This window comes from Lissotriton helveticus, chromosome 9 (assembly GCF_964261635.1).
Source record: "Lissotriton helveticus chromosome 9, aLisHel1.1, whole genome shotgun sequence".
In the NCBI taxonomy this organism is placed as follows: Eukaryota; Metazoa; Chordata; class Amphibia; order Caudata; family Salamandridae; genus Lissotriton; species Lissotriton helveticus.
This window is the reverse complement of record NC_136070.1, coordinates 653,035,450-653,062,441: the sequence shown is the minus strand read 5'-3', so window position 1 is coordinate 653,062,441 and position 26,992 is coordinate 653,035,450.

Genomic DNA, 26,992 nt, shown 5'->3' with positions numbered 1-26,992 from the left:
CTCCCAGTGGAGTTACGAGCCAGCTTTAGAACAGCCTGCCTCACGCACAAAGCCCTGCATACAGGTAAACCAGAATACCTGGCCGCCAAACTCAAAAGGGCAGGCCAGTCCAGAAACCTCAGGAGCTCCAGCTCTCTACTGCTCATTCCACCAAAATCTCGCAAGCAAAGAACCTCAGCCAAATCTTTCTCTGGAAATGCACCCAAAATTTGGAATTCCATCCCACCCCACATCAGAACAATCCCCTCGTTTTCAAAATTCAAGAGCCTTCTCAAAGACCTTTTCCTCAACCGCATATATGGGATCTAGCAGTCCCGGGACAATCCTTCAATTGACACTCCACCGTTATTAAATTCAATGTATATATAAAATATGATGTACATGCTGTGAAGCGCTCTGATACCCTTTGGTCTAGCAAGCGCTATACAAAACTTCTAAATAAAATAAAATAAAATAAATCTTGGGACTCACCATACTTCACACATTCAACATGCATTGCATGTGTGTATTTGACATCCAGTGAAGATAACACGTAGGTGCCTGCTTGAAAGATCTCTCAAAAGGAAATGCACACCAAAAACATAGACACATTCATTGAAACAGCTGACACACTTTAAAATGAAACACTGTTACAAACATATGGCGTGGCCCATATACCATATACATGGTCCAAGGGAGGTCCTGATGTCTTGACACGCATTAGTCTGTACAATTGACAACAAAGGAGTCTTAAACACTCCAGAACACTATGTGGACATGTCTATGTAGATCAAGGCACACCATCAATCACTAACACTGGCCTCCACCCAAAGCTGCATGCTATTCATAAACATTGCAAATGTAGTTTGGTGTGCACTACCTTATGAAACAACTATAATGCAGACACATAAGTGTTACCTACACAATTTGTCAAATGAACACATTCAAAACATGAACAACTCTTAACAAGTGTTGGGAGTGTCATGTAGATGTGCTTTGCCTTCACCTTGTGTTAAGTTAGCATGAGCTTATTAGGAGTTTAAACGCCATTTTACCTTTCTGCTGCTTCTGCACACGACACATAATTGTTACTTTAGTTTTGAGCCTAGTATAATGTTTAGCTTCACACGAGAATAATATGTTATTGCTCTGATAGCAGCTTTGCTTAGTGAGCTGTGTCTGTACAGTGAGTGCTAAAACCTTCAAGGATATCTCAACACAGTAGTTGTTATGAGGTCTGATCTTCGCATGTTCCTATACATAACATACATGCAGCTGCGGCCAAATTCTGGCTTTAGGCGCGTTTTATATTGCTTTGCATAGAGCATACACACACACTTGATGGTGCTTCGCATGCAGAGATCAGGTGGAAGATGATGTGATCCCTTACCACTAGGATCTGAGGTATGGGCCCGCCCTGCTAAAACCCAAAGAGACCTTCTTAGATATAATATAATATACTAGCTAGGGAGGGTGAGAATTAGGTGTTGTTTAACCTTCTTCGTTTTAGCATTTTAACATGCTTTCACCTTTTGTATTCTAAGGTCTAGTAACTAAGCTGATTACTTTTTTCCTTATAATATGTTTGCTTGTATTATCTAAGATACTGCGTTTGAGAACACTGCATTAGAAAATAAACATTTCAAATGTGCACGCGTCCTCATTTACTCCTTGTTCAGGATTGAAATGATTGTATAACGAAAGAGTGTTCATGTGTTCCACGTTACCTGAGGTGTACTAAGTCCATGTTCTGGTTTGTCTAAACATTGGGAGTTTGTAATAACCAATGAGACACTGTAGCTACTCTGGTAGGGGATTTTGGGTACTAAGGTGAGTTTTGGCACACCCTAACTTACTGAGGTTCCAAGTCTCTATGCACAGTTCTGTAGGAGAACGGAATCCCTGCGACATGGCGCCCAACCGTTGGTGGTCTTATTACATGACACTTGAGTAATACAACATTCAGTCCTTAGCCCCTTCACTATTGTTTCCGGTTAACGGTGGTGTCGGACAAACCTACCTATATTTACATAGGTCTTTTCAAGCTTGAATCTTTCTAAACTGTTTCCTTGAATTACTACCCAGTTGTGCTACAAAGTTTACTTTGTACCTCTTTCTTACTGTGTCATTATGGCCGTGGTGAACATTCCGCAACATAGTCGTATTGCGGTGCGCAATCATTTGCAGACTTATAATGTTCCCATGGATGGCATGGCCGTTATTATGGTGGTGAGTGCGGAGGTGGCTTACCCTTACGAAATGTTTTACTCGTTGGTGACCTTCCCAGCTGTGAACGCAAATTCTGGTGTGTTAGAAACGTACACTGCCACGGCTGTGCCACTGGAATATACTCCGTATAGGGCACAGGAAGTTCCTATTGATGCTTGGCAGCACCGCGTTTGGTTTGATGCTGCCTACCCCACTCTTTGACAGCTCCGAGGTTAGGTCCTTTGTCCATTCCCGGCGCAAATTGGCCTGTTTTGGCTCGATTTACACCTCATCCTCAACACAGGGCACATACCGTGGTTGAGTTAAGACGACTTCATGTAGTCGCAATTAGCATGATTAGGTCGTTAGTGTAATACATAACCCGCAATCTCCCGGGTGGGGCTCCAGGAGGTGCGGTGCTTCCTGCTGGACAGGGCGGCATGAAGCTCAGTCCCGTAATGGTCAACGCTGTGATGAGCAAGCGCCCCCAGGATTGGGATGATTTAGCTTTCTGGCTTGCCAAAAACTTTGACTAGCTGAAAGCGGTATTTCCTAACACGACTCCTGGTGAGAAACACAGGATTCTGACAATTAGCTTGCCGAAAGACTTGACCCCAGAAATTGGTGACTTTGAGACATGGGGTAGAACATTTGCGGCAGTCTATGCGAGGTGTTACGGCACTCCGTCTATGACTGTTTTGCCAACAGTCCTTAAACGTGTTCAGGATGAGCACGGACCTGAGGCTGCTGTTGAGTTGGGTATGCGCCTGTGTGGCTCCTTTGATGTGGTTTACGATCTCATACTTGCTAATGTCAAGGGGGATGCGGTGAACTTTCAGCTAGCCAATGCTTTGCAGGCGATTCCCGACGTCGAGAAACCCCGACAGTTGGCAAGAATTATTGTGGCGGCTTATGAAACCGTGGGCCGCAATAGTAGGGGTCTCAAGCCTTTTTCTACTAAAGAGAAAAAACAACCCGAAGGGCAAAAGTCAGAAACTGACGAACAGCCCAAGACCAAAAAACAAAATTGGCCAAAAAAACAAAAACAGGGAAAACAACAACAACAGAGATAGGAGTCTCATCCTGCATCTCCATTGCCTGCGCCCCCAGAACGTGTTTATGACTTGTGCGATCACACGGCGATAAAATCACCTGATCGATTTCAGGTTTCTGACCAACGCTCTCCTCGTTCTTTTCAGGACTCATCGGCCTCATCAACCGGTGGTGGAGGAGGCAGCAAGGGTCGGGTGGCCAGCAGGGCTGCGACCAGCCCTGCCCGAAAGACGGTAAAGGCAAGCAGGACGATTCTACACCGAAGAGACCCCAGTTTCAAAAGAAGAAAGTCGCCACTTTATCAGCGAGATATGCCACAGATAGTGAGAACGCAGCTTCGGAATCAGACATGGGCTCTGACCTTGCTGGACAGCGCGGCGGAGATCTCCATAGTGCGAGAGGCCCTGCGTCCACTACTGAAGGCGACGGCGACTGACCGGTATGTTGTTGCGGAAACAGCTGACACTGGAGTTGCTCCCCCTGACAGACTTTATGAAATAGTCTTATTAATTGAAGGTGACATACAGCGTACCATAAAAGGGGTATTTTGGGAAAATCTTACAACTACCTATGAAATTTTGTTAGTGGAGAATGACTGGCCCCCACATTTTGTTCTCGCAGATCCCAAAAGGGGAGGAGGTAATCCTCCCTAGTTTCGCGCACACGGTCTCGAAGGAGCATGCGCTGAATTTTGCAGAAGAGTGGGCTAGAGCCCTTGCGCCGGCTCTGTACCGTACACACTGTGGTTGGGATAAATTTTCCCCTCACCAAGAAATACCTTTGCGGTCTCAGCCACAGCCTCAACCTCAATATCCCTTTAGACGTGAAGCTAAGGCTTCCGTTGCGGAAATCCTTTAACAATTGGAATATCAATGAGTGATTGAAACATTTGTGTCACCAATGAATAACCCTCTTTTTACTGTGACCAAGCCTGACGGATCGTATCGTTTGGTATTGGATTACCGGCATTTGAACTCGCATTGCCATACCTGTGCAGTACTGAATACTCACGGCTCTGCCTTGGTGGATAGTCTTGTGCGTAAGCGGTTTAAAACCAGGCTTGACATATCCAACGGTTTTTATGCCCACCATTTGGATGGTCTAAGTTCCCAATGGACCAGTTTTACATGCGGCGGCGTCCAAAAACAGTTCAAACGGTTACCGATGGACTATAAGAATAGTCCTGGTGTGTTTGCTGCCCGCATTGTCTGTCTCTTGGAGAGAATAGACCCTGATGCATGCTCGTATGTGGATTACATTTATCTCACAGACGACGAACTTTGGGAGAATCTGTGTCGAGTTGACCGCATAATTTGTAGCTTTGCGGACTTCGGTTACAAATTTAACTTTGCAAAGTCGCACATTGCAGAGTACACAGTGTTGTTCCTGGGCTATGAGCTCAACAATGAAGGTCGAGGATTAGCTCCTCACTTCTTGGAGAAATGCGCACAACTGCGCGCTCCAACAACTCTGAAAAAATTACAGTCTTTGCTGGGATTTTTGAATTTCGGGAGGACATGCATTCCTGAATATGCCCAGCGTATCAAGCCTTTGTATGCTTTGATACAACCTACTTTTACCAAATCGTGCTGGCTGCAGGAGCACTCAGCTATTCTGCAATCTTTGCAGGCTGATCTGCTCGCTTCTAAATACTTACTGACTCGTGATAACCACATCAACCTGGTGATAAGAATCGTCCCTGGGGCGGTGGGTTTCACTTACCTTACTTTTAACGAAGGAGACACAGTACCTATTGCCTACAAGTCACACTTTTACACTTCGGCTGAAATGCGATTTTCCACTGTGGAGAAAGTTTTGACGGCTGTACAGATGGCGATTCTTAAGGAACGTGCTCTGTCACAGGGAAAACGCATGTTGGTTGTTAAACCGTGTCCTGCTTTGGAGGCAGTTACGAAAGCCAGTGTACCTAATTCTAAAGCTTTGCACCCTCGGTGGATACAATGGGCAGCATCATTGACATCTCCGGATGTCACATTTATTTTTGATGCCTCCTCACAAGAGTTTTTGCAATATGAATTCGTTCATCCTGCACCTTTGGCAAGGCGACCTTTGGAGGATTTCTATTGCATCATATACACTGATGGTTCGGCGCAGGTAGCGCATTGTTCTAAACACGCCTACGTTTCCGCATGCGCCATTGTGGTAGGTGCCATGGTGAACGATGAGTTCAAGTCCAGAGTCGTGCACACGCAGACTCTAGGGGACTGCACCGCACAATTAGCAGAGCTTCGTGCTCTGATGCTTGCATTGGAGTACGCTGATTCTAGTGTGGCGACTCTTATTGTAAGTGATTCTTACTACTGTGTCCAGTCTTACAATGAGAACTTGTTCTTTTGGATTCAGAATGATTTTCGTGATTCCAAGGGTAGCACAATAAAACATAAAATGATCTGGGTCCGAGTGGCTGAGCTTAAAGAGCAGTTGCCACTCGTGTTTGTAATTCACACTCTTGGTCATCAGCGCATTGGTGTCCACGCTGTTGGCAACTCGCTTGCTGATGATGCAGCAAAATCAGCAGTATCGACATATTTAGTTGCAGCAGTTACACAGTCCAAAAGTAAGATTGATGAAGATATCTTGTCAGCTGTTGCTGCGACTGAGAAGGGATGTAAATATCCTAAGGGGTTCCCCTCGAAGTACTCATACCACTTAAGTCCCGATAAGGTTCCTTATGTGAAAATATCTGACGTTGGGGAGAGATTGATTCCCAACTCGGATCGCAGAAATACATTGATCACAGCGGCCCATGAAGGTGTTGCGCCTGCGCATGTGGGCGTTTCTGCCACTGTATCCCAATTGCAACAGTGTTTTTGGTGGCGGGGACTGTACAAACAGACGTGCGATTATGTCCTTCAATGTGACATTTGCCAGCAGATTAAGCCTTCAACTGTTGCGTGTCCGCCCCAAACACAGTTGTTCATTTCTAATAAACCACTAGGTTGTGTTTATTTGGATCACTGCGGTCCTTTTTCTTATGATTCTGCACATAAGTACGTGTTAGTCGCAGTTGATTCATGCACACGCTTTGTATGGGTGTGGCCTCACCGCAGCACGGATTCACGGACTGTCATAAGGGATTTGTGTGTCTTTGTAGGGATTTTTGCCTGTGGTACCTTCCATTCGGATCAGGGTCCTGCTTTTGCCTCTAAGGCGTATAAGGATGCCATGGCTTCATTGGGGGTTCAAGTCAAGTTTTCGTCTCCATACAGGCCTGAGGGCAACAGTGTAGTGGAACGAATGAACCGTGACTTAAAGCAATCATTGACAGCTCGAGTTATAGGCACTGGCAGGAACTGGCTGGCCCATCTCAATGGCGTGCAGTGTGCTCTTAATAATCTCCCTCGAAGGTCTCTGGGTGGGCGGACCCCATATGAAATCCTCTTTGGAATCAAGATGTATGTACCGGACCTTGACGGTCTTGACTCGGTGGCTGTTGCTGCCTCCTTTGACGTAGATGAACATTGCAATGTCTTACAGACTCTACAAAAGACATGGGACAGTCTTGCAAAGGAACATTTGCCCTCCACTTCGGATGATGCGTTGCAGATCCTGGTAGTTGGCTGGCTACCCCAAGTCGGAGAATTGGTTCGGGATAAGATCGAAAACAAGAAAGAATTTGGTCCCTCTTACCGAGCTTCAGTTCCTGTGCTTGGTGTGAAGGGCACAAGAACACTCATTTTACCACCACTTCCAGGTCGTAAGGAAAACAGGTATATCTCCATTGACAATGTCAAGATACACAGAGTGGCCGATTCTTCTTAGTATGACACCGGCAGTCTCCAGTCCTTCAATGGTGAGAAATTCTGTATTGGCCACTGCTTCTACTCCTGAGCCGGAGGTGGCCATCGAGATGCCTGCAATTTCTAGTCCTTTATTGAGTACATTGCCTGGTACTCAACTTGATGAAACTGACTACTCTTACCCAACTGACTTATCGATGCCTGATTTGCAAACTCGTTTGGCCACAGAATCCAGATTTCATTTGACACTGTTTCACACACATCAGGAAAGCCCTCACGGATTGCAGTCTATACAAGTTTATTTAAAATAAATTTTTTGATTCCCGCTTGGACATATATTTGGCTGGTGCTTTTTTCGATTTACCTTTTTATGTCAATTTGTTTTGTGTTTTATTTTTTCCGAATCGTCAATGGACACTATGTCGAAGAGAGAACATGCATTCGACATCTAAATGGAACATTGGCACCCCATTCCTCGTCACATACTGCACACAGATTGATTGAAAAGAGACTTGGCTTTTGTTAACATCACTGCTTGGCCTGTCCTGGATAGAATAGTATGGGATGCTGTTAAATTTCAAATTCATGGCCCCACTGAGGTTATAAATGTCCCTAATGTACTTAGAGTTAACATGGGAGATGTAGTTAAACAAAACATACGTTCTGATGATTGGGATGTTCAGGCCGTAGAGGCATTGTTTAGTGATTTGAAATATTATGCTGCCTTTGATGTTGAAGATTTATATTTAGAATCTCCTAATTATGGTGGTTTATTTTGTTTCCAACATTTTGTCTACCACTACCTACATAAAACTAATTCCAGGAGGAGCACTGTGAATTATACACAATGGGAACATTGTCCAGCTCCTATACAAGGCAGTTCGAGTACCTTTTTGAAAAAGTACACTTATTTTACTGATTTTAATCAGTCCAATCCGACATCATTTTATTTTAAAATAACAGAAAAATCCATGTCCAAGGTTAGACTTACCGATACTAAGTTATTGTACTCGAAGTCCTTTCTCGACCAGCTAGCTGTTGGAGGCTACGAGTTGTGGAAGGAAACAGTTGACCTTAAATCTGTTTGGGGTTCTAAAAGTTGGCAGGTACAAGGCACTGAGGCTTTGCACCGTGCATGTCTCATCCCGAATCATATGTTGTTTTTTAATTCTACGATTTCACAGACAACATGCTTTGGATTGGCTACTTCTAAAAAATGAAATACTCCTTCCTTCCCTGATTTGGAAGAATATTCAGGATTGGGTGATACTACAAAATTTTAGTTCAGGGAGTTGCAAACCCTAATGCTAAATTCGTCCTTTAACATATCCAGTTTGAACCCCAAAGGTTGGCTGCTGTGGCACAGAAGTGCTGACTCGTGCCAACATCGATTTCTGGGTTTAGCTGATGGCCTTACACAGGTCAGGGTCGATCCCCGTTTTGAGAATGACCATTCTGTCACTACTTATTCAGTAGGCAAATTATATCAGAATTGGCTCAAACATTCTATCTTGGCGTCAGTTAAACTGCATTTATCTAAACTGACTGACGATGTTGATTTGAATGATTTCATAAAAGGCCCGGCTAGAGGTAGATCTAAGAGATGGATATATGCAGTTTATAATGAAATCTGGAAAACATCACAGATTGAAGCGGCTACCCGCCTTAGGGCTATTGATCAAGCTAATTTAGAAAAAGTGCTTGTTGTTGTGGATAATAGCATTAACACGCTTTCTTCCCTCATTTACACATTGGATAATATTGTGTCATATGTTGTTGATATTGTGCAAGATGAAGTGTCTGTGTTATACCATGGTCAAAATCAATTGCGTTCTGTTATGCAGTTTGCGGGACCCTGCAGACCCTTAAGTCCGGAAAAGTGCCTTGGAATTACATGAATACCTCTTCTCTTTTTGCTCTGTTCAATTTAACTGACAAGCAACGTTTGCTTTCAATGAGAGATGCATCTTTTTCCATGTTACACATTGAAAGGTTGGAGTCTTTACCATTCTCTGTGGCAGAGGCCACTACTGCAACGTGGCTTATACACGGTTTGATAACTTTACCATTTGCTCTTTTTGAATTTAAAAAATTGTATGAAATATTTTGCCATTGGTAGATACAAGCCTCTTGGTAGCTCCTATCTGCATGAAGCCTGGTCGCTTCCTTTTACATACAGATGCCTTAGGGAGGGAAAGGAAGTTTATCTGAAAGGTGAAGAGTGCACCGAAAGACCTGATCACTCATTAATGTGTAGACATATTCAATTACACGGCTCTTGCAATCAAGAAAGCTTAATTTAGCCGGTGTTTTAGGTACACCTGTGCCCGCTATCATTCCCACATTCGCGTTACTGGCAAACGGCAGTTATTTACTTTTAAATAATGAAGATTGCTTTGGGTCATTAAAAGGCATTGCTTATATCGTTACAGTCAGTGAACGTGTGGTTTGCTGTAAAAATGTGTTGTATCCACCCACGCATGGGAACTTGGATGTTTCCATCTGGACGAGAATTCCGACCTTGAAAGCAGAGTTCAATAAGATGAGTCGAATAAGGGCTCTTTTCTCCCAAAAAGAAGTTGACCTGACATCAGCTCGTGAAACATTTGTCCTTCACGTGGCTAACACCCGCACAGAGGTGCATGCATTATTAAATACTGACCTTCCATTGCATTTCGGTGAACTGATTCATACAATCTTTAACGCGTCCTCCACAACGGGGCTGGCGCACTTTTTAAAATTAGTTAGCAGTGGTCTAGTGACTTCATTTCAAAAGAAATTTGGGGTCATTCCTGCTTTCTTTCATTCTTTTCCAGCCTATTTGGTGGATTTCCCGTTTTACTGGCGCTGGCTGCAGGCGTACTTTTGCTGTTTTGTTTCATTCGAAATGGATGCACATCCTGTGTTCCAAGACGAGCTGTCGCGGCTGGCACTGTTTCGCAACAGGATGCTTGAATACTATGGTGCGCTGCCGCTCGCCACCTTAAGTGCAGCTTATGGATTATCGTTTTGATTTTCCTATTTTACATGCGTCCAGCCTGTCTTTCATTGCCTGAGCTGCGGTTTCGACTGGGCCCTGAATTTGTGTCTCTGCGATGTGGTGTCTCCTGAAGTGGATTATAACCAGCTCATGAGTCCCTTAGTTGCTCATGAATTGCTTTGTTCTGATGGAGGGATTATGGCCTTTGCAGCGATGCATGGAATGCCGGGTCGTTGGAATATATTCGTAGCGGTGCAAGATTTCCTGGCACACAGCTTCATTGAAAACCCACCGAGTTGCCCTCTGATGGTGCTAGAGGCTCTGGTAATTGAAGAGCATGTATGTTCTTTCCCACTATTGAATTGGATGACTGAGTTATTTTCGGATGAGAACAGTGACTTCCTTTTGGAAGCTGTTGCTGCCTATTTTGCATATTCGATGCTAGCATAAGGTCTGTTGATGCCATGGTTGACATTGAACATTTTTCATATTTTTTTTCGGGAACTATGGAAAACCTTTTGAGCCCCAGACCTATTGACTTTGATTGAAGTGAACTCTAAATTGTCATGATGGTGAGATTTTGGTGTTTTGGGTGACAAAAATATTAATCTCACTTACTCAAATTTGAACTGACTATCGTTATTGAACTCTGCATTTCAAATATGTGCCCCTTATCTTATCTTATCTTATCAGTGCTCTGATCAAGGGAGGGTGTCATATAGATGTGCTTTGCCTTCACCCTGTATTAAGTTAGCATGAGCTTATTAGCAGTTTAAACGCCATTTTACCTTTCTGCTGCTTCTGCACACAACACATAATTGTTACTTTAGCTTTGAGCCTAGTATAACCCCTTCCATGCTCATGACGAGCTCAGCTCGTCATGCAGTACAGTGCTCCTGTGCTCATGATGAGCTGAGCTCGTCATGACCACACCCGTTTTTATTGCTGTCCAGCACAGCAGGGGAATCGCTCTAGCAGCGATGCGGATAATGTTTTGCTTCACACAAGAATAATATGTTATTGCTCTGATAGCAGCTTTGCTTGGTGAGCTGTGTCTGTACAGTGAGTGTTGGAACCTTCAAGGATATCTCAACACAGTAGTTGTTATGAGGTCTGATCTTCGCACGTTCCTAGACATAACATACATGCAGCTGCAGCCAAATTCTGGCTTTAGGCGCGTTGTATATTGCTTAGCATAGAGCATACACACACACTTGATGGTGCTTTGCATGCAGAGAGCAGGTGGAAGATGATGTGATCCCTTACCACTAGGATCTGAGGTATGGGCCTGCCCTGCTAAAACCCAAAGAGACCTTCTTAGATATACTATAATATACTAGCTAGGGAGGATGAGAATTAGGTGTTGTTTAACCTTCTTCACTTTAGCATTTTAACATGCTTTCACCTTTTGTATTCTATGGACTAGTAACTATGCTGATTACTTTGTTCCTTATAATATGTTTGCTTGTATTATCTAAGATACTGCGTTTGAGAACACTGCATTAGAAAATAAACATTTCAAATGTGCACGCGTCCTGATTTACTCCTTGTTCTGGATTGAAATGATTGTATAACGAAAGAGTGTTCATGTGTTCCACGTTACCTGAGGTGTACTAAGTCCATGTTCTGGTTTGTCTAAACATTGGGAGTTTGTAATAACCAATGAGACACTGTAGCTAGTCTGATAGGGGATTTTGGGTACTAAGGTGAGTTTTGGCACACCCTAACTTACTGAGGTTCTAAGTCTCTATGCACAGTTCTGAAGGAGAACGGAATCATCCCTGCGACAGGAGTGCCAAGGTACATACATCAATGAGAGACAACTTCAAATGTGTCAGTCCACACAGGGACATCTATCACCAGATCATATAGTTGCTCGCACATAAGAACCACTGGATGCCATTTGAAGTGGACCACATATCCCAAATCTGGACAATACGTAAGGTAACGTGCCTGCAAATGTGTACTCCAAAACCATTGCTGCATCGTGGACACACTCTTATCCTAATGCTATTTTTCAACACCGTAGTGTGCACACCAAGACAAAACAGCTTGGCACCAGAAATAAAAACATGTGGTCAAAAATATTGAGGCACGATCAACTCTGGAAGCAAATGACATATCCTGTAAAGCCCCTAATGAGAGCACTGTCCACCATCACAGGGGAAGTGCCTATTTAAAAATTCTGCCACACAATTTGCATGCCAGAGGCAAAAACTGCCAAGCCCAAACAGGCCGGCCCATTACACCACTCCAGCACAACACCCACATCACTCAGTCAATGTGATTGATACAGCTCAAGAAGTGAGAACTCAGATTCAAGGTAACACAAACAGTGCAGCAACTTCACAAAAAGTACACCAAGGTCACCTTGTGGGGATGGCTATTCATATTAGTCACAACCCACCAACAACAGATTGTTGTGAATAGGCACACAGACACTGGCCAGTGTGATCATGCACAAGCCAAATCGTTTATCCATGGACATTGTGCACATGTACCTGACGCATGATAAATACAAACTATGCAAGGCACCAATGCCACAGACGCTGACCCATCCTGAACACACATTGAATGGCCACAGTGTTGGAGGACACACATTATTTGGATACCAGGGTGTCTCAGGGGACTGTAGTGGGTGCACAGATCCATGGGTCTAGAAATTGCTGACTGTCTCAGGATTACCCGTCATGACAATATGCATATCTCACAAATGATGTCTGAAAAGGCAACATGGGTCATGCAAGCTGCAAGGGTGTGCATTTTAAACCTCACACTCCTATGTTGAGACTCATTATCCGTGCAAACACATATGTAGTACAAACACAGTGCACAGGTCATGGCACAGGCAAGGTACCAACACATGTCACAGACGTCCATCACACATGATGCACTAAACAATGTGCATTCTAATTACCTTGCACCCTAGTGGAACATGAGCAAATGTGAAAACACACAGATCATGGGACACCTGTGGAGGAGGGGAAGGGATGAAAAAGAGCACCAGCTGAATATGGGGATTTGAAAATATAAAGCACAAACAGCCTGTCTGACCAGACACCCCAACTGTGGGAGTGTTTCCAGGATTCAGAGCACCTCAAGTAGCAGCTGACACACAACACTACAAACAGCCATGTACCTGGCCCCAACCAGTGATTATTTGTAGGGATTTGAATATACACCTAGAAGCGAATATAGATATTAGGGGGAATATGGGGTACTCTGGAAGGAAGTATCGGACTTTTAGGACACTGCGGGATTTAATAGTTGAGCATGGGCTTAAGGATGTTTGGAATGCATTGCATTCAGGAGTGCCTGGACATACTTTTGTTTCTGCCCCACATAAAAAATCGGTACGACTAGATTATTTTTTTGTTGCACAGCATTTGGTGGGGAAACTCAACATAGAAATTCTTCCTTTTTTGTTTTTGGTTTTCTTCCTATACCATTATTGGAAGTCTTGATGGGAAACTGGCTGTATCTCAGTGATTGGTCATCCTGATCCAGCCCTGATGTTATCGACCAATAACAGAGTTTTTGTCCTGCTCCCTCAAGTAGCCACTGCTTTCCCAATCCACTCCATTTCACACCGTAGTTAGACCCCGTGTTACTATTAAGGCAAGGGAACCGACAGGGCTCCAGATAAATCATGGGAATACCATTCACCTGTCTTGCCAAGCCACAAGGGGTGCCCAGATTCTTACAAGGCTTGTAGGGTCACATGTCATGTCAGATCTACTTGTAAAAATAATATGCTTTAAACAAGTGGAAAAAGTAGGGGGGATTGGATCCTTCCAGGCTCTACATATCTCACGCCTTACAAGAAGCATAACATAGAAAATGAATCTCGTGGATGGTTCATTTACATCATAATCCGAACCTAATCCGGAGAAAATAGTTCTTGTGGTGATTTCCAGGGATACTTGAAGGACCTCTTCCAAGAAGTCCTGGGTCTTAACCCAGTAGTCTTTTATCTCTCGGCAACCGGCAAACATATGGGTATCATCTGCCGAAGGGTGTCTGCATCTCGGGCAATGGTAATCTAAGTTGGAAAATGTAGTTCGTTTTTTAGGGGTTATATAGGCCCTATACATAGTGTAGAGATGATTCCTTTGTAAGGTGGCAGGCTTAACCACCACCTGCAGAATGGTAAACGAGTCATTCCATAGATCTTTAATGTTTTCTCTGTTCAAGTTTAAAACATTATCCCAGAGTTTTTGGAGCTCTGATTCCATAACACTCTCTACCTGCCCCTTCTAGATACTAAATCAAACTTTGGGTTAGGGTCGTTGGAATTCCAAGATCTAATCGACCACCATCCAGACAGCTGGTAATATTTGAATCTAGTAAGTGTTCCCCCCGTCAGATTGAAGAGAACCTCCCAACTTAAAAGCTGTGTGCCTTCCTGAAGATCCCCCCCAATATTCTAACCCTGCCACACTCAGAGGCCAAGACAGTTGATCATTAAGACAAGCTGGTGTCCCAGGAGAATCCCAAATCAGGGCCTGTACTGCATTGTATGGGATGTCCAGCCTTTTCCTGATGTATACCCAGTTTCTTAGTGCTGCCCCCAGGACCTTAAGTCTGACTTTGTATAAAAATTTCGGGTCCCCGAATTTATAGAGGAAGAAATCTTGTCCCTGTGGAACGTCTTGCAATAATGCTTTAAAAAGTATGCCTAGGAAGGATAAATCAATTTTATCATCCAATATTCTAAAGTTTTTGCAATGAAATGCGTGACAATATACAAATAGATCTGGAAAGGCTAGCCCTCCTGTTTTTAAACTTCTCCTAAGCTTTTTCCAGGAGATTCTTAAAGATTTTGAATTCCAAATAAAGGATCCTAATTTCCCTTGTAGTTTATTAATTGCTGGTGTGTAAAAAGATAGAGGAATAGAGTTGAATAGAAACGTTATTTTGGGCAGGATGATCATCTTAATTAAATTTACTCTCCCGAAGATGTTTAAGGGGAGAGATGACCATCGCTGGAGAAGGGCACAGACCTCCTTTGAGACTTTATCTAGATTAATTTTTTATATATCCTCAATCTTTTTGGCCAGGTGTACCCCCAGGTATCTCATTCTAGTCTTTGTTCCCACTGTCCCTGCTTCTTGGTTCCATTCCATGATCTCAGTTGTGTCTTTATTAATAGTATACCCTGAGATCTCTCCAAAAGCTTCCGCTGTTTCTATTAATTTTGGCAGTGCTTCAGCTGGATTTGAGGTGAACATAAGTAGATCATCAGCGTACAGTGCACGTTTTTATTCTAAATTGGAGATCTTAAAGGGCTTAATTAATAGGTCAGACCTGAGCAGACAAACAAAAGGCTCTATGTATAAATTAAACAAAAGGGGGGACAAAGGGCAGCCCTGTCTAGTACCACGGGCAATGGGTATCCAATCTGTGAGAGACCCATTGACTACAATATTTACACATGGAGAGCAGTAAAGAGACTTTATGGCTGTTATAAAATTATTTGGGAATCCAAAACCGGCCAGTGCTTTCCACAGATATGACCTGTGGTTCCCAAACTGTGCGCCGCGGCTCCCCGGTGCGCCGTTAATAGCAGCCAGGGGCGCCGTGCACGTCTTTGGAATGTGCTAAACACCTGTAAAATCCGGTGTCATGTTTTGGCCCAAGAGTGCACGGCCTTCCGCACGTACATGTTCACAAAGCCTCCTCATACACAGGATGACTGTCAAGAGTTATTGCTGGCTGTTTTGCCGCGCCTCTGGGGACCCTTTTCACAAGTTACTTGATTGAAGAACTGCAAAGACAAACTCGTAATCACTAAGCCCGTGTATTTTTAAAGAGGCAATTATATTTACTGCTTTCCAGGGGAGAAAAATTAAAAATGAAAATATGACAGGGTAAATATGTTAACTGTAAAAATATCCAAAATGTTGACCATATAATAAGGCTCTTATATTTCTCTACATTTGTTTTTAAGATGTACTTGTTATTTGGGCCAAAAGGCAGCGCAGTGTCTTGTCCTTTTCACCTGGTAAAAGTGGACATAACACGACCAGTCTTACTAGGTCTTGGTATGTTAACTTCTGCTAAAAGCTGAGCTCAAAGCTGACATATGCCTATTTTGTTTGAATGGTTAACATACAAGTGATATATAAAACGAGGAGGGCAAGGATGTTGATTCGGTATTTCCGCTCCAAAATAAAATAATTGTGTAATTTTTGGAAATACTGATATTTTGACATTGATCTTGAAAAATGGGGATTTACTTCAGGAATTGCTATTATTGCGGTGCACACATTTGTGTGGCAATTCTCCATTTTCATCCGATTTCTAACCCAGAGACTTCACCTTTTTTTGTGCGTAAAAATGCTCGGGGTGGGTAAACACCAACAGGAGATTATTCTGTGTAAATTGTAATCTCCATTCAGCCGGTAACTTGTGATGGCCGAATCCTGATTACCACAGCAGTGAAAAACAGGAGCGTCTTTTACCCCTCCATGTACTGACATGAAGACAGGCACAGCAGCCCCATCTCTGTAGCACTCTGAGCCCTCACCCACCCAGCACCTCTCTGGCGTTGCAGGATTTCATGCCCTTATTTGCCCAGGTTCTGTATGGGCCTCTGGGCTTGCAGCACTCCTAGCCCTCCTAGTCCTCGGCCCGGCGTGGCCCTGGTCTGATTGAAGCTATGGCACCCCTAGTTCTCACCCCAGCCATCATCTCTCTACCACTGGAGAAACCTAACCAGACCTAAAACCGGACCCTCAACATCTGTAGCACTGAAGAACCCCTGATAAAACACCCACACAGGCTGGCACCTCTTGCACTGCTATATCCTCACCTGAACTCTCAACCGGGCCAGGACTTCTCCAGCGCTGCAGTCCCCTAGAAATCATCTTGTGTGGCACCTCCCAGGCACTAAAGCACCCTTAACTTTCGCCCAAGCCAGCACCTCCCTATATCACTTTAGCAACCCTACTCATCACCTTATGCGGGTCCTCTCTAGCACTGCAGAACCCCAAACCCTCATCCGGGTCAGCAGTTCTCAGGCACTGCAGCATATACATAAATTGTAAATCCAGTACTTGTATAGCACACAAATCACCCCAGAAGGTGTCTCAAGGCGCTGGGGGCCGTTGGGAAGATTAAGCGAGCTATTGCCCAGAGTCGCATGGTGCTGGGCAGACCCCTGCCGCCTGAGCCGCCGGATCGAACCGTGTTCCCCAGCATCCAGCGTCAGTCGCCCTGGCCGTGGCGCCACACCTCTCCCCTCCCAAAACCCAAAACCGTCACCTAAGCCTGCACTGCTGTACACAGCTTCAGCACTCTGAGGTTCCGCCTAATCCAGCACAGCAGAATCTCTCTTCTCTAGTATTTCAGCAGCCATGGCCACCATCAAGGGTGGCACCTCTCTAGCTTGGCAGTATTCTGAGCTTCGACATCAACCACCCCTCTAGTGCCCCAGCACCTCTGGATACTGCCGCCCTTCTGGCAGAAAACTGGAAGTACTCCGGAGATCAAGCATACCCCCCACCGCCCCCCGCCCCCTCCCCCACTGGTAAAGAAAAAGTGTCATGATGGGGAGCCACGGTCAACTGGCTATTTTTTCAAGGGAGCCACAGGTCCAAAAAGTTTGGGAACCACTGGATATGACCAATTAACTTGGTCAAATGCCTTAGCGGCATCAACCGCTACCAGAGTCAGAGGGAGCTTTCTATCGATAGCGACATCGATTGCAGCAATGACTTGAAATGTTAGCTCATTAAGTTGTCTTCCGGGGATAAAACCCCTCTGATCACAAAGGATAATGGTTTTTACTACTTTACCCAGTCTCGCCGCCAACACTCCCGCAAATACCTTATAATCTGAATTTAATAAGGAAATCGGTCTGTAAGACTCAATTTTTGATGGGTCTTTGTTTGGCTTCAATATTAAACTAACAGTGGCCTCTGACCATGAATTAGGGGCCCACGCCCAATACTGGAGAATTTCATTGAACAATAACGTTAAAACAGATATTATCTGATCTAGAACTATCCTGTATAGGTCCACAGGAAGCCCATCTGGACCGGCGGCTTTCCCTTTGGCCATTTTCATAATCTAAGTTCTCACCTCGCATTCTCGGATGTCGGAGGTAAGAGAAGTTCTATCGTCTTCAGACAGGTTCGGGAGCTGTACTTTTCTTAACCAGCTTTCTACATTTTGTGTAGAGTGACAGGTGTTAACTTTATATAAGTTTTGCATGAAAGATTTGGCCTCTTCCCTGATTAGATCGTCATCATAGGTAATTTCACTTGAACCAGAGAGAGATAAACTATTGATCTGATTTCTAGTTTTATCTGCTCGGGTTTTCCATGCAAGAAGGCGACAGCATTTCTCTCCATATGAAAATGTTTGGAGCTTACTGGCATCCCATCTATCTTTTAGGACCTTGTCTAGACCTGCTTGATACTGTGCTCGTAGACCGTCCAACTCTCTTTGTAAGCGGAGTTTAGTATCTGACTGGTCAGCTGAAGCCCTCTGAAGTTCCTGTTCTTTCAATTTAAGCCTCAGGAGATGCTCTTCCTTGTTTTCTCTAATCTGTTTGTTTCTTCTTATCATCAAGGTACTCAAAGAGCCTCTGATAAAGGCTTTGAATGTCTCCCAAATCACCTGTTGACTCGTTGAGCCATTATTATGCCTAAAGAATTCTTCTGTTTGAGCCACTAAGTCTAAGCTCACCCCCTCTTGAAGTAGCAAGGCTCTATTTAGCGTCCACCTCCTCTGCTGTTCCTTCTGTTTGAGGTGGATTACGAGCTCAACTGTTGAGTGATCAGACAATATAGCCAGGATGTATGATATATGTTCTACCGCCGAGAAGAGCGATTGATCTAAAAGAAAAAAGTCGATTCTGGAATGGTGTCCATACCTTCGACTATAAAAGGAATAATCTCTTTTCGCACCATTTTTAGCCCTCCAGATATCTATAAGGTTGAGATCTTTCATGATGTTCTTAAGCTGCGTTCGGGATCTTGGGGGGGGGGGGGGGGGGGGGGGGGGTAAATCTAACCCTAGATGTACGGTCCAGTTTTTCATCAAAAATCAGATCGAAATCGCCACCTAATATGACAGGTCCAATGTTCTCAGCCAGGCTAGCATTTAACTTCATAAGAGACCCCGGGACATCTTGATTAGGCCCGTAGTAGACTGCACAAGTAAAGGGAGTATGACCTAATGTTAATGAGGCCACCAGCCATCTCCCGGAATGATCTGTCTCAGATTTCACCAGCCTGATCCCAGCATTTGATCTAATCACTATTGCCACCCCTCTTTTACTACCACTCTGGTCTGAACAGAGGATATTTTGAACCCACCCACGTTTACCAAACGCTAACTTACATTGTACAATCTCTAAATGGGTCTCCTCGAGAAGGCAAACATGAGCTACAGAATTATATAGATATTCATTAACCCTCTGCATCTTTCTCTTATCCCTCAAGCCATTACATTCCAACTAATGATTTTTATCTTACAGGTCATATTGGCCATGTCTACCTTACCTTAAATAAATCACTACTCATCCCCCATTCAAAAGCTCCATGTTTCTTCATGAATATATGAGGATTTTTTTTCCCTTTTTACCCCTACCCCCCAACTAACTGCCCACCTCCCATGAGGAACCCCCCATACCTGCTTTGGCGATCTTGTCGCCTCTTGGGGCCTCTAAGTCTGATCGTGATCTCCCCTCTTTTATAAAGTAAAGTAGGCAACTAAATGTGATCTCAGCTATTTATTTATTTATTTATTTATTTATTTTTTAAAGCTCTAGCTTCTATTTTTTATTTTAATTCGCCCGACACATTTGTTCTTTTTTTTTTTTTTCTTTTTTTCCCTTATGATCTTTATATATTTTGTGGAAAAAGAAAAACACATTCTGAACATCAGTTCTACAGTCCTACAATAGATCTCCTCTAACAATATAAGAGATAATCATTAGAAGAGGATTATAGGGAGGCAGACAACACTCTACTGAGAACTCTCTCTCATTAGAGTGAGAAACGAGTCAACTTCTTGAGGTGATAAAAAATTATCAGCCTGATTCATCAAGCTGATTTGCGCTCGCAAAGGGCCAGATTCTGAGAATCTGGCCCTTTGCGAGTGCGATTTTTGCATTTGGTATTCATCATCCCAAATGCAAAAATCACTATTAGCGAAATCGCATATTTGCGAGGAATTGGATTTGAGGAATCTCTAATAGAGATTCCTTAAATGCAATTCATCAACCAAATAGAAATAGCGAAATCGCTATATTTGGTCTCAATTTACCACCAGGTCTGACTTGGTGGTAAATTGCGTAAATAGTGTAAAAAACACTTTAGTGCATTTTTTTCTTTTGTATGTTACACACACACATGTCCTTTGGACATGTGTGTGCGCAACACCTGTTCAAATGTGCATTTTAGGGGTGCTACAGGTTGTCCTTTGGACACCCCTGGCACCCTTAAAATCGCTATCTGATTTGCGAGTAGCAAATTGCTACTCGCAAATAAGGGATACTCCCCATTCATTCCTATGGGCCTTTTGGCCCATAGGAATGAATGGGGAGTTATTCCTTTTTTTGCGAGTAGCAAATTGCTACTCGCAATTAGAGAACATGTAGGAATCGCTATTTATTTAGCAATTCCTACATGAATACCGTTTTGCGTGTCCTCAATAGCGAGTCGCTATGATTCGCTATTAGGGCCACGCAAAACGGCCCCTTGATGAATCAGGCTGTATGTGTTTTGTTCCTCCAAACCACTTTTAAGAATGCCGGAAATTTCATCTGGACCTGTGCGCCCATACTTCTCAGATCCGGCATCCTGCTCCCTAGCTCCCACTGCCTCTGTGCCGTAGCTTTCCCCACATCAGAACAAATAAGATATTTAGCTGAATCTATTCGAAGTGAAGTGTCTGACAATGTTCTTCCCAAAATTAGCTCTTTAATTGTGTAGGTGTGAAAATTCACCAAGATCTTCCTAGGGGTCTTCCTCTCAGTGTGCAATCTAAAAGGGTCTCTGTGTGCTCTCTGAATTTCAGATTCGGGATCAATGTCAGGGACAACGCCGCGAAGACTCACCTGCTGAAGGGTTGCCAGCCACTCGTTCTGCCACACACGTCTGGGGCCCTGACGCTGTCGGTCTTCCCTGCCGCCACCGCAAGTTCCATCGCGGGGCCACAGCGGGGGAAGACTACAGCTCCCAGACTCCTCGGCGGACACGCCCACTTCCGGCCAACAGCGCGCACGGAGGCGCATAAAGGCGAGGAGCTCCCACTGAGGAGCGGGGGACAACGCCGCGAAGCCTCATCTGCTGGAGGGTTGCCAGCCACTCGTTCTGCCACACACGTCTGGGGCCCTGACGCTGTTGGTCTTCCCTGCCGCCACCGCAAGTTCCATTGCGGGGCCGCAGCGGGGGAAGACTACAGCTCCCAGACTCCTCGGCGGACATGCCCACTTCCGGCCAACAGCACGCACGGAGGCGCATAAAGGCGAGGAGTTCCCACTGAGGAGCGGGGGACAACGCCGCGAAGACTCACCTGCTGGAGGGTTGCCAGCCACACACGTCTGGGGCCCTGACGCTGTCGGTCTTCCCTGCCGCCACCGCAAGTTCCATCGCGGGGCTGCAGCGGGGGAAGACTACAGCTCCCAGACTCCTCGGCGGACACGCCCACTTCCGGCCAACAGCCCGCACGGAGGCGCATAAAGGCGAGGAGCTCCCACTGAGGAGCGGGGGACAACGCCGCGAAGACTCACCTGCTGGAGGGTTGCCAGCCACTCGTTCTGCCACACACGTCTGGGGCCCTGACGCTGTCGGTCTTCCCTGCCGCCACCGCAAGTTCCATCGCGGGGCCGCAGCGGGGAAAGACTACAGCTCCCAGACTCCTCGGCGGGCACGACAACTTCCGGCCAACAGCGCCCACGGAGGCGCATAAAGGCGAGGAGCTCCCACTGAGGAGTGGGGGACAACGCCGCAAAGACTCACCTGCTGGAGGGTTGCCAGCCACTCGTTCTGCCACACACGTGTGGGGCCCTGATGCTGTCGGTCTTCCCTGCCGCCACCGCAAGTTCCATCGCGGGGCCGCAGCGGGGGAAGACTACAGCTCCCAGACTCCTCGGCGGACACGCCCACTTCCGGCCAACAGCCCGCACAGAGGCGCATAAAGGCGAGGAGCTCCCACTGAGGAGCGGGGGACAACGCCGCGAAGACTCACCTGCTGGAGGGTTGCCAGCCACTCGTTCTGCCACACACGTCTGGGGCCCTGACGCTGTCGGTCTTCCCCGCCACCACCGCAAGTTCCTTCGCGGGGCCGCAGCGGGGGAAGACTACAGCTCCCAGACTCCTCGGCGGACACACCCACTTCCAGCCAACAGCGCGCACGGAGGCGCATAAAGGCGAGGAGGTCCCACTGAGGAGCGGGGGACAACGCCGCGAAGACTCACCTGCTGGAGGGTTGCCAGCCACTCATTCTGCCACACACGTCTGGGGCCCTGACGCTGTCGGTCTTCCCTGCCGCCACCGCAAGTTCCATCGCGGGGCCGCAGTGGGGGAAGACTACAGCTCCCAGACTCCTTGGCGGACACGCCCACTTCCGGCCAACGGCGCGCACGGAGGCGCATAAAGGCGAGGTGCTCCCTCCGCGTCGCGGATGCGCGCGGGCGGCGCCGGGCTAAGCCCGGGCAAAGGGCGGGCCGTCAGTGGCCTTCCGGGGCAGGAGGAGGCAGGGCAGGGCTAGCCCTCTGACAACGAAAGATGGGTAAGCGTAAGAAAGTCACCGATGTAGAGGAGGGGGGAAGCAAAGCAAAGGTACCTAAACATTCGAACTCCATCCTGATGTACCTCTCCTCTGCTGTGGGGGCACTCACAAAGGAGATTGCGAATGCTGAACATGCTTGACATCTTCATCTTTACCCACTACCCCCAACACCCAGAATCCTGCTGAAGCTTCCCACATCCCCCTCGAACCGGAGGTGATCATCGCTAACCCCATTCCACCGGTTATTTCCAGTGTTGACTTACTCCCAGATTGCTCGGTCACGCTCCCCGCGTCCCCTAGCGTCCAGCAGCGCAAACCAACACTTAAGCGGAAACGGGGAAAACCCAAGAACGCCCCGGTTGTGCCACCTGGGGCATCAGATTCATTGGGAGACAAGATGGAGTCCCTTTTTACCGCCTGGATTGAGCCCCTACTTATAGGTATTTCAAAGGACATCGTGGACACATTGAATACCTGCCTGGAAGGACTTTTAAAGAAGTGCTCACTCCTGGATACACTTGTACACCATCACACTTTGCATTTAAAAGCGCACAATGTGGGGTTCAAAGGGAACGGTAATAGTCGTAATGAGGGGGCCAAAACAGGGGAATCGGGACCACTTTATAGTGAGGTGGTGCAAGCCAAAGCTAGCGACAGGACAAGGGACCCTATAACCACCCACACAGGTTTGGAGGAAACTTCACCATACCCCAATATTCCCGCCCGCCCAATTGAACAATCTAAGGTTCCCATTAACAAAAGGGTAAGACCTAGCCAGGTCAACTTGGATTTACCACCGGAAGCTGCCCCACTTGTTGCCATCTTTACCGGGGTTCCTCCACTTATTGAGGGAGAGCTTGAATCCGTCCCAGACCTCATGGCAACGGCTCGATCCTGGTGTGATGATGTTTGTAGTGGGGCTGTCATCTCCGACTGGATCATCTTTGCAAGGAGGGTGGGCTGGATAGGGAGGCGTGCGAAGACCGTCCAGGGGGGACTGTGTCTTAATTAACTGTGACAGGGCCAATTTGGCAGACAGACTGTTCTGGGACGGTTCTCATATCTCAGTAAAAGACCAGTTGAGACCTGTCCCCTTGGGTTACTTTTATCCCCCCCTAGTAAAGTCTCATGGTGACCTCCGACTATCCACACGGTGGTGGGAGTTAATCCCAGTATCGGGAGGGATATGTCCAGATGTGCATGAGCGCACCAATACCTTAAGGACAGACACTGTAACCCTGGTACCTGTTCCCCACTCAGTATCCGGCCCCGCTGTGGGTTGCGGGCCGGTCCTGAGCAATCGGTTTGCCCCCCTGTCGGGTCTAGAAGAAATCGATTGACTGGCGGATACGAGGCCTGCTCCCACGGTTGAGGCCCCCACTTCCGATGAGGGTTCAGCTTGTAAAATCCTTAGTTGGAACGTGGCTGGGGTTAGAGCAATAAGAGGAAATGACGCGTGGGTTAGCTTTATCATTAGCCACGACATTATAGCATTACAGGAAACATGGGACACCTTGCCTCGTTTTTGGTTGGACGGTTTTGTAAGCTTTGCCATTCCAGCAGTACTGGTAGAGCCAAGGGAGGTCTTATTCTCCTTTTTTCATTGAAACTTAAGGGGGCTTTAAAGATAATCAATAGTAGCTCACCAAATCTTTTAATTGTGGAAAGGGAGGTTTCCCCTAGCAGGAAAACCTTCTTTATCAATTTTTATAACTCTTGGAACAGGGAAAATGATAATGACCATATTGCCACCCTGGAATCCTTTTTATTTTCAGTCGGTCAAGATAAAAATACCAATGACGAGTGCGTCTTATTGGGCGATTTTAACATTCACCCCTGCCATAACATATGTAGCATAGGCGACCCCACGGGCCCCCCTAGCTCAGGGGCCACCCATTTTCAGCACACCAAGGCTGGAGAGGCACTGGAAGAGTTGCTGGCTAATTTTAACTTATCTGAACCTATGACCCCGGATGGGAAGATGAGACTTAATACCTACTCGGGTTCAGACCCTGGGTCCATCATAGACTACATTTCTGTGACCTCGGGGACTTTATATAGGGTTGTTTTCTATACCACAGTCGTTTCCCCGTTCAGTGATCATAATCCCGTCCTACTTGAAGTAAAATGGGGGGATTCCATGGGACCCATGTCACGCCCTGTTAAGATTAGGCCAGCGCTACGCCCCGTGGACCAGGGGAGAAGGATAAAGTGGGCAAACGTGGTCCCTGAAACCTTTTACGCAGACCTCCTCCCAAAAATCGAGGGTTATATGGCCACTTGTGGGGACCTGAGTGCAACAAACTATAAAATTATGGGGGCATTTGAATCCATATGCACACACATCTCCACAGATCTGACGGTCAAATCAAGGCAGGTAGTAAATAATCACCGTCGATGGTTCGACTCCAAGTGTTCAAAAACACATAGAGCACTTATGTCAGCCCTAAAACACAACCCGAGGGACAAGGCAGTAATTACAGTGCTAAGGAGAGAGTACAAGCAAGCTACTAAACAACGGAAGGACGATATCAAGGCAGCAGCTTGGGATAATTTACTCTCAGTAGACGTTCTTCGTAATAGCAGCAAATTTTGAACAATAATTAATGAGCCTTTTTTCTCGGATTCGGACAATTGTGCTATGGACTGTGTTATCCCTGATGACAAATGGCTGAGCCACTTTAGAGCAGTCTACGGTGACATGGACTCAGAAGCCTCAGGCTATATATGTACAGTCCCCGAGGCTGGACCAGTAACCTTCAACGAAGTAGAGGTGGAGCTAGCTATCTTAGAGTCAACTAAAAACAAAGCCTCTGGGCCGTATGGGGTGCCAGTGGATTTTTATAAACATTCCCGAAGCTTTGGGCCAGTATATTGTCTAATATCTGTAATGCTGCCAACGGCAATCTCTTGCCTGCCTCCTGGGCTACCTCAATCATAGTGCCGATCTTTAAAAAAGGCCGGCGCGACGACCCAGGGTGTTATAGACCCATTTCTCTCCTAGATTCTGCTATAAAGATCTTAGGCAGAGTCCTCCTGGTTAAGTTAAGGGACAGTATTGAGGGATGCAGTGGGCTATCAAACATCCAGTATGGGTTCAGGGAGAACAGAGGTACCCAGGAGCATTGCTCCAATCTGCACATGCTGATTGCCAAGTATACGGTAGCCAAGGAGGGGTCGCTGTTTTTGGCCTTTATGGACCTCTCCTCGGCCTTCGATTTGGTGAATAGGGCCAAACTATGGGCAATCCTCCTGGAATTTGGCATAGATGGGGCATTAGTTAAATTCATGGCATCCCTCCATCACGAGCTGTTCTCCCAAATCTGGGTCACAAATGAGGGAAGGTGCACTACCAGCTTTAAATCTATGCGTGGAGTGCGCCAGGGCTGTATCTTGGCCCCCCTCCTTTTTACCATCTACATCAACGGTCTGGGTCAACATCTGGAGGAGGTGGACGGGGACGTCCCGCGTATAGGAGATGCAAAGATCCCTGCTCTCCTATACGCGGATGACGCAGTCCTCATAGCCCGGACTGGTAATGGCCTGCAGCTCCTACTCGATGCATTTGGGGCATTTATGGACAGGCTGGACCTAAAGATAAATGCTAATAAATCTCATACCATGGTGGTCGGTTTTCATAGGAACAGGGGTAAATCAAAACTTTTTAAATGTAAGGGCGAGGTGGTTACTAGGGTAGCAGTGTTCCCATACCTGGGGGTGCTCTTTGATGAGAGGGGCTCTTGGGGCCCCCAGGTAAGAGCAAAGAGCCTATCCGTGGCTTGATCAACCACGGCTTTCATGGGTTTCACAAAAAGGTTGGGTGCAAGGCCCATGGAGGCCTTGCTTAAGGTCTATAATGCTAAATGCATTTCGATCGCGATGTATGGGTCGGCCCTATGGGGATATGTACACCTAGAGAATCCAGAGGGTCAGAAACAGGTTTTTGCGTTCCTTGTTGTCCGTGCCCCAGTCGACTCCGACTTTTTCGACTCATGCGGAGCTGGGCCTGAATTATGTCACTGACAGGCTTAACCTGGCACCGTTAACATTCTGGCTTAAGACCTGGCTCAACAAGGAACTAACCCTTAATCACGCGATCTTAGCAGACGTAATGTCCTTAGACCACTCCCACAAAGTGCCCTGGTAGGCGTATCCGAGAAAATCCTTTGAATATCTGGGACGCCCAGACCTTTTCCTGTCTCCATCCTGTATCAGGAAGGCGAATGAGAATTTGGTCAAAAGACTCTTTATGGAAAGGGCCAGA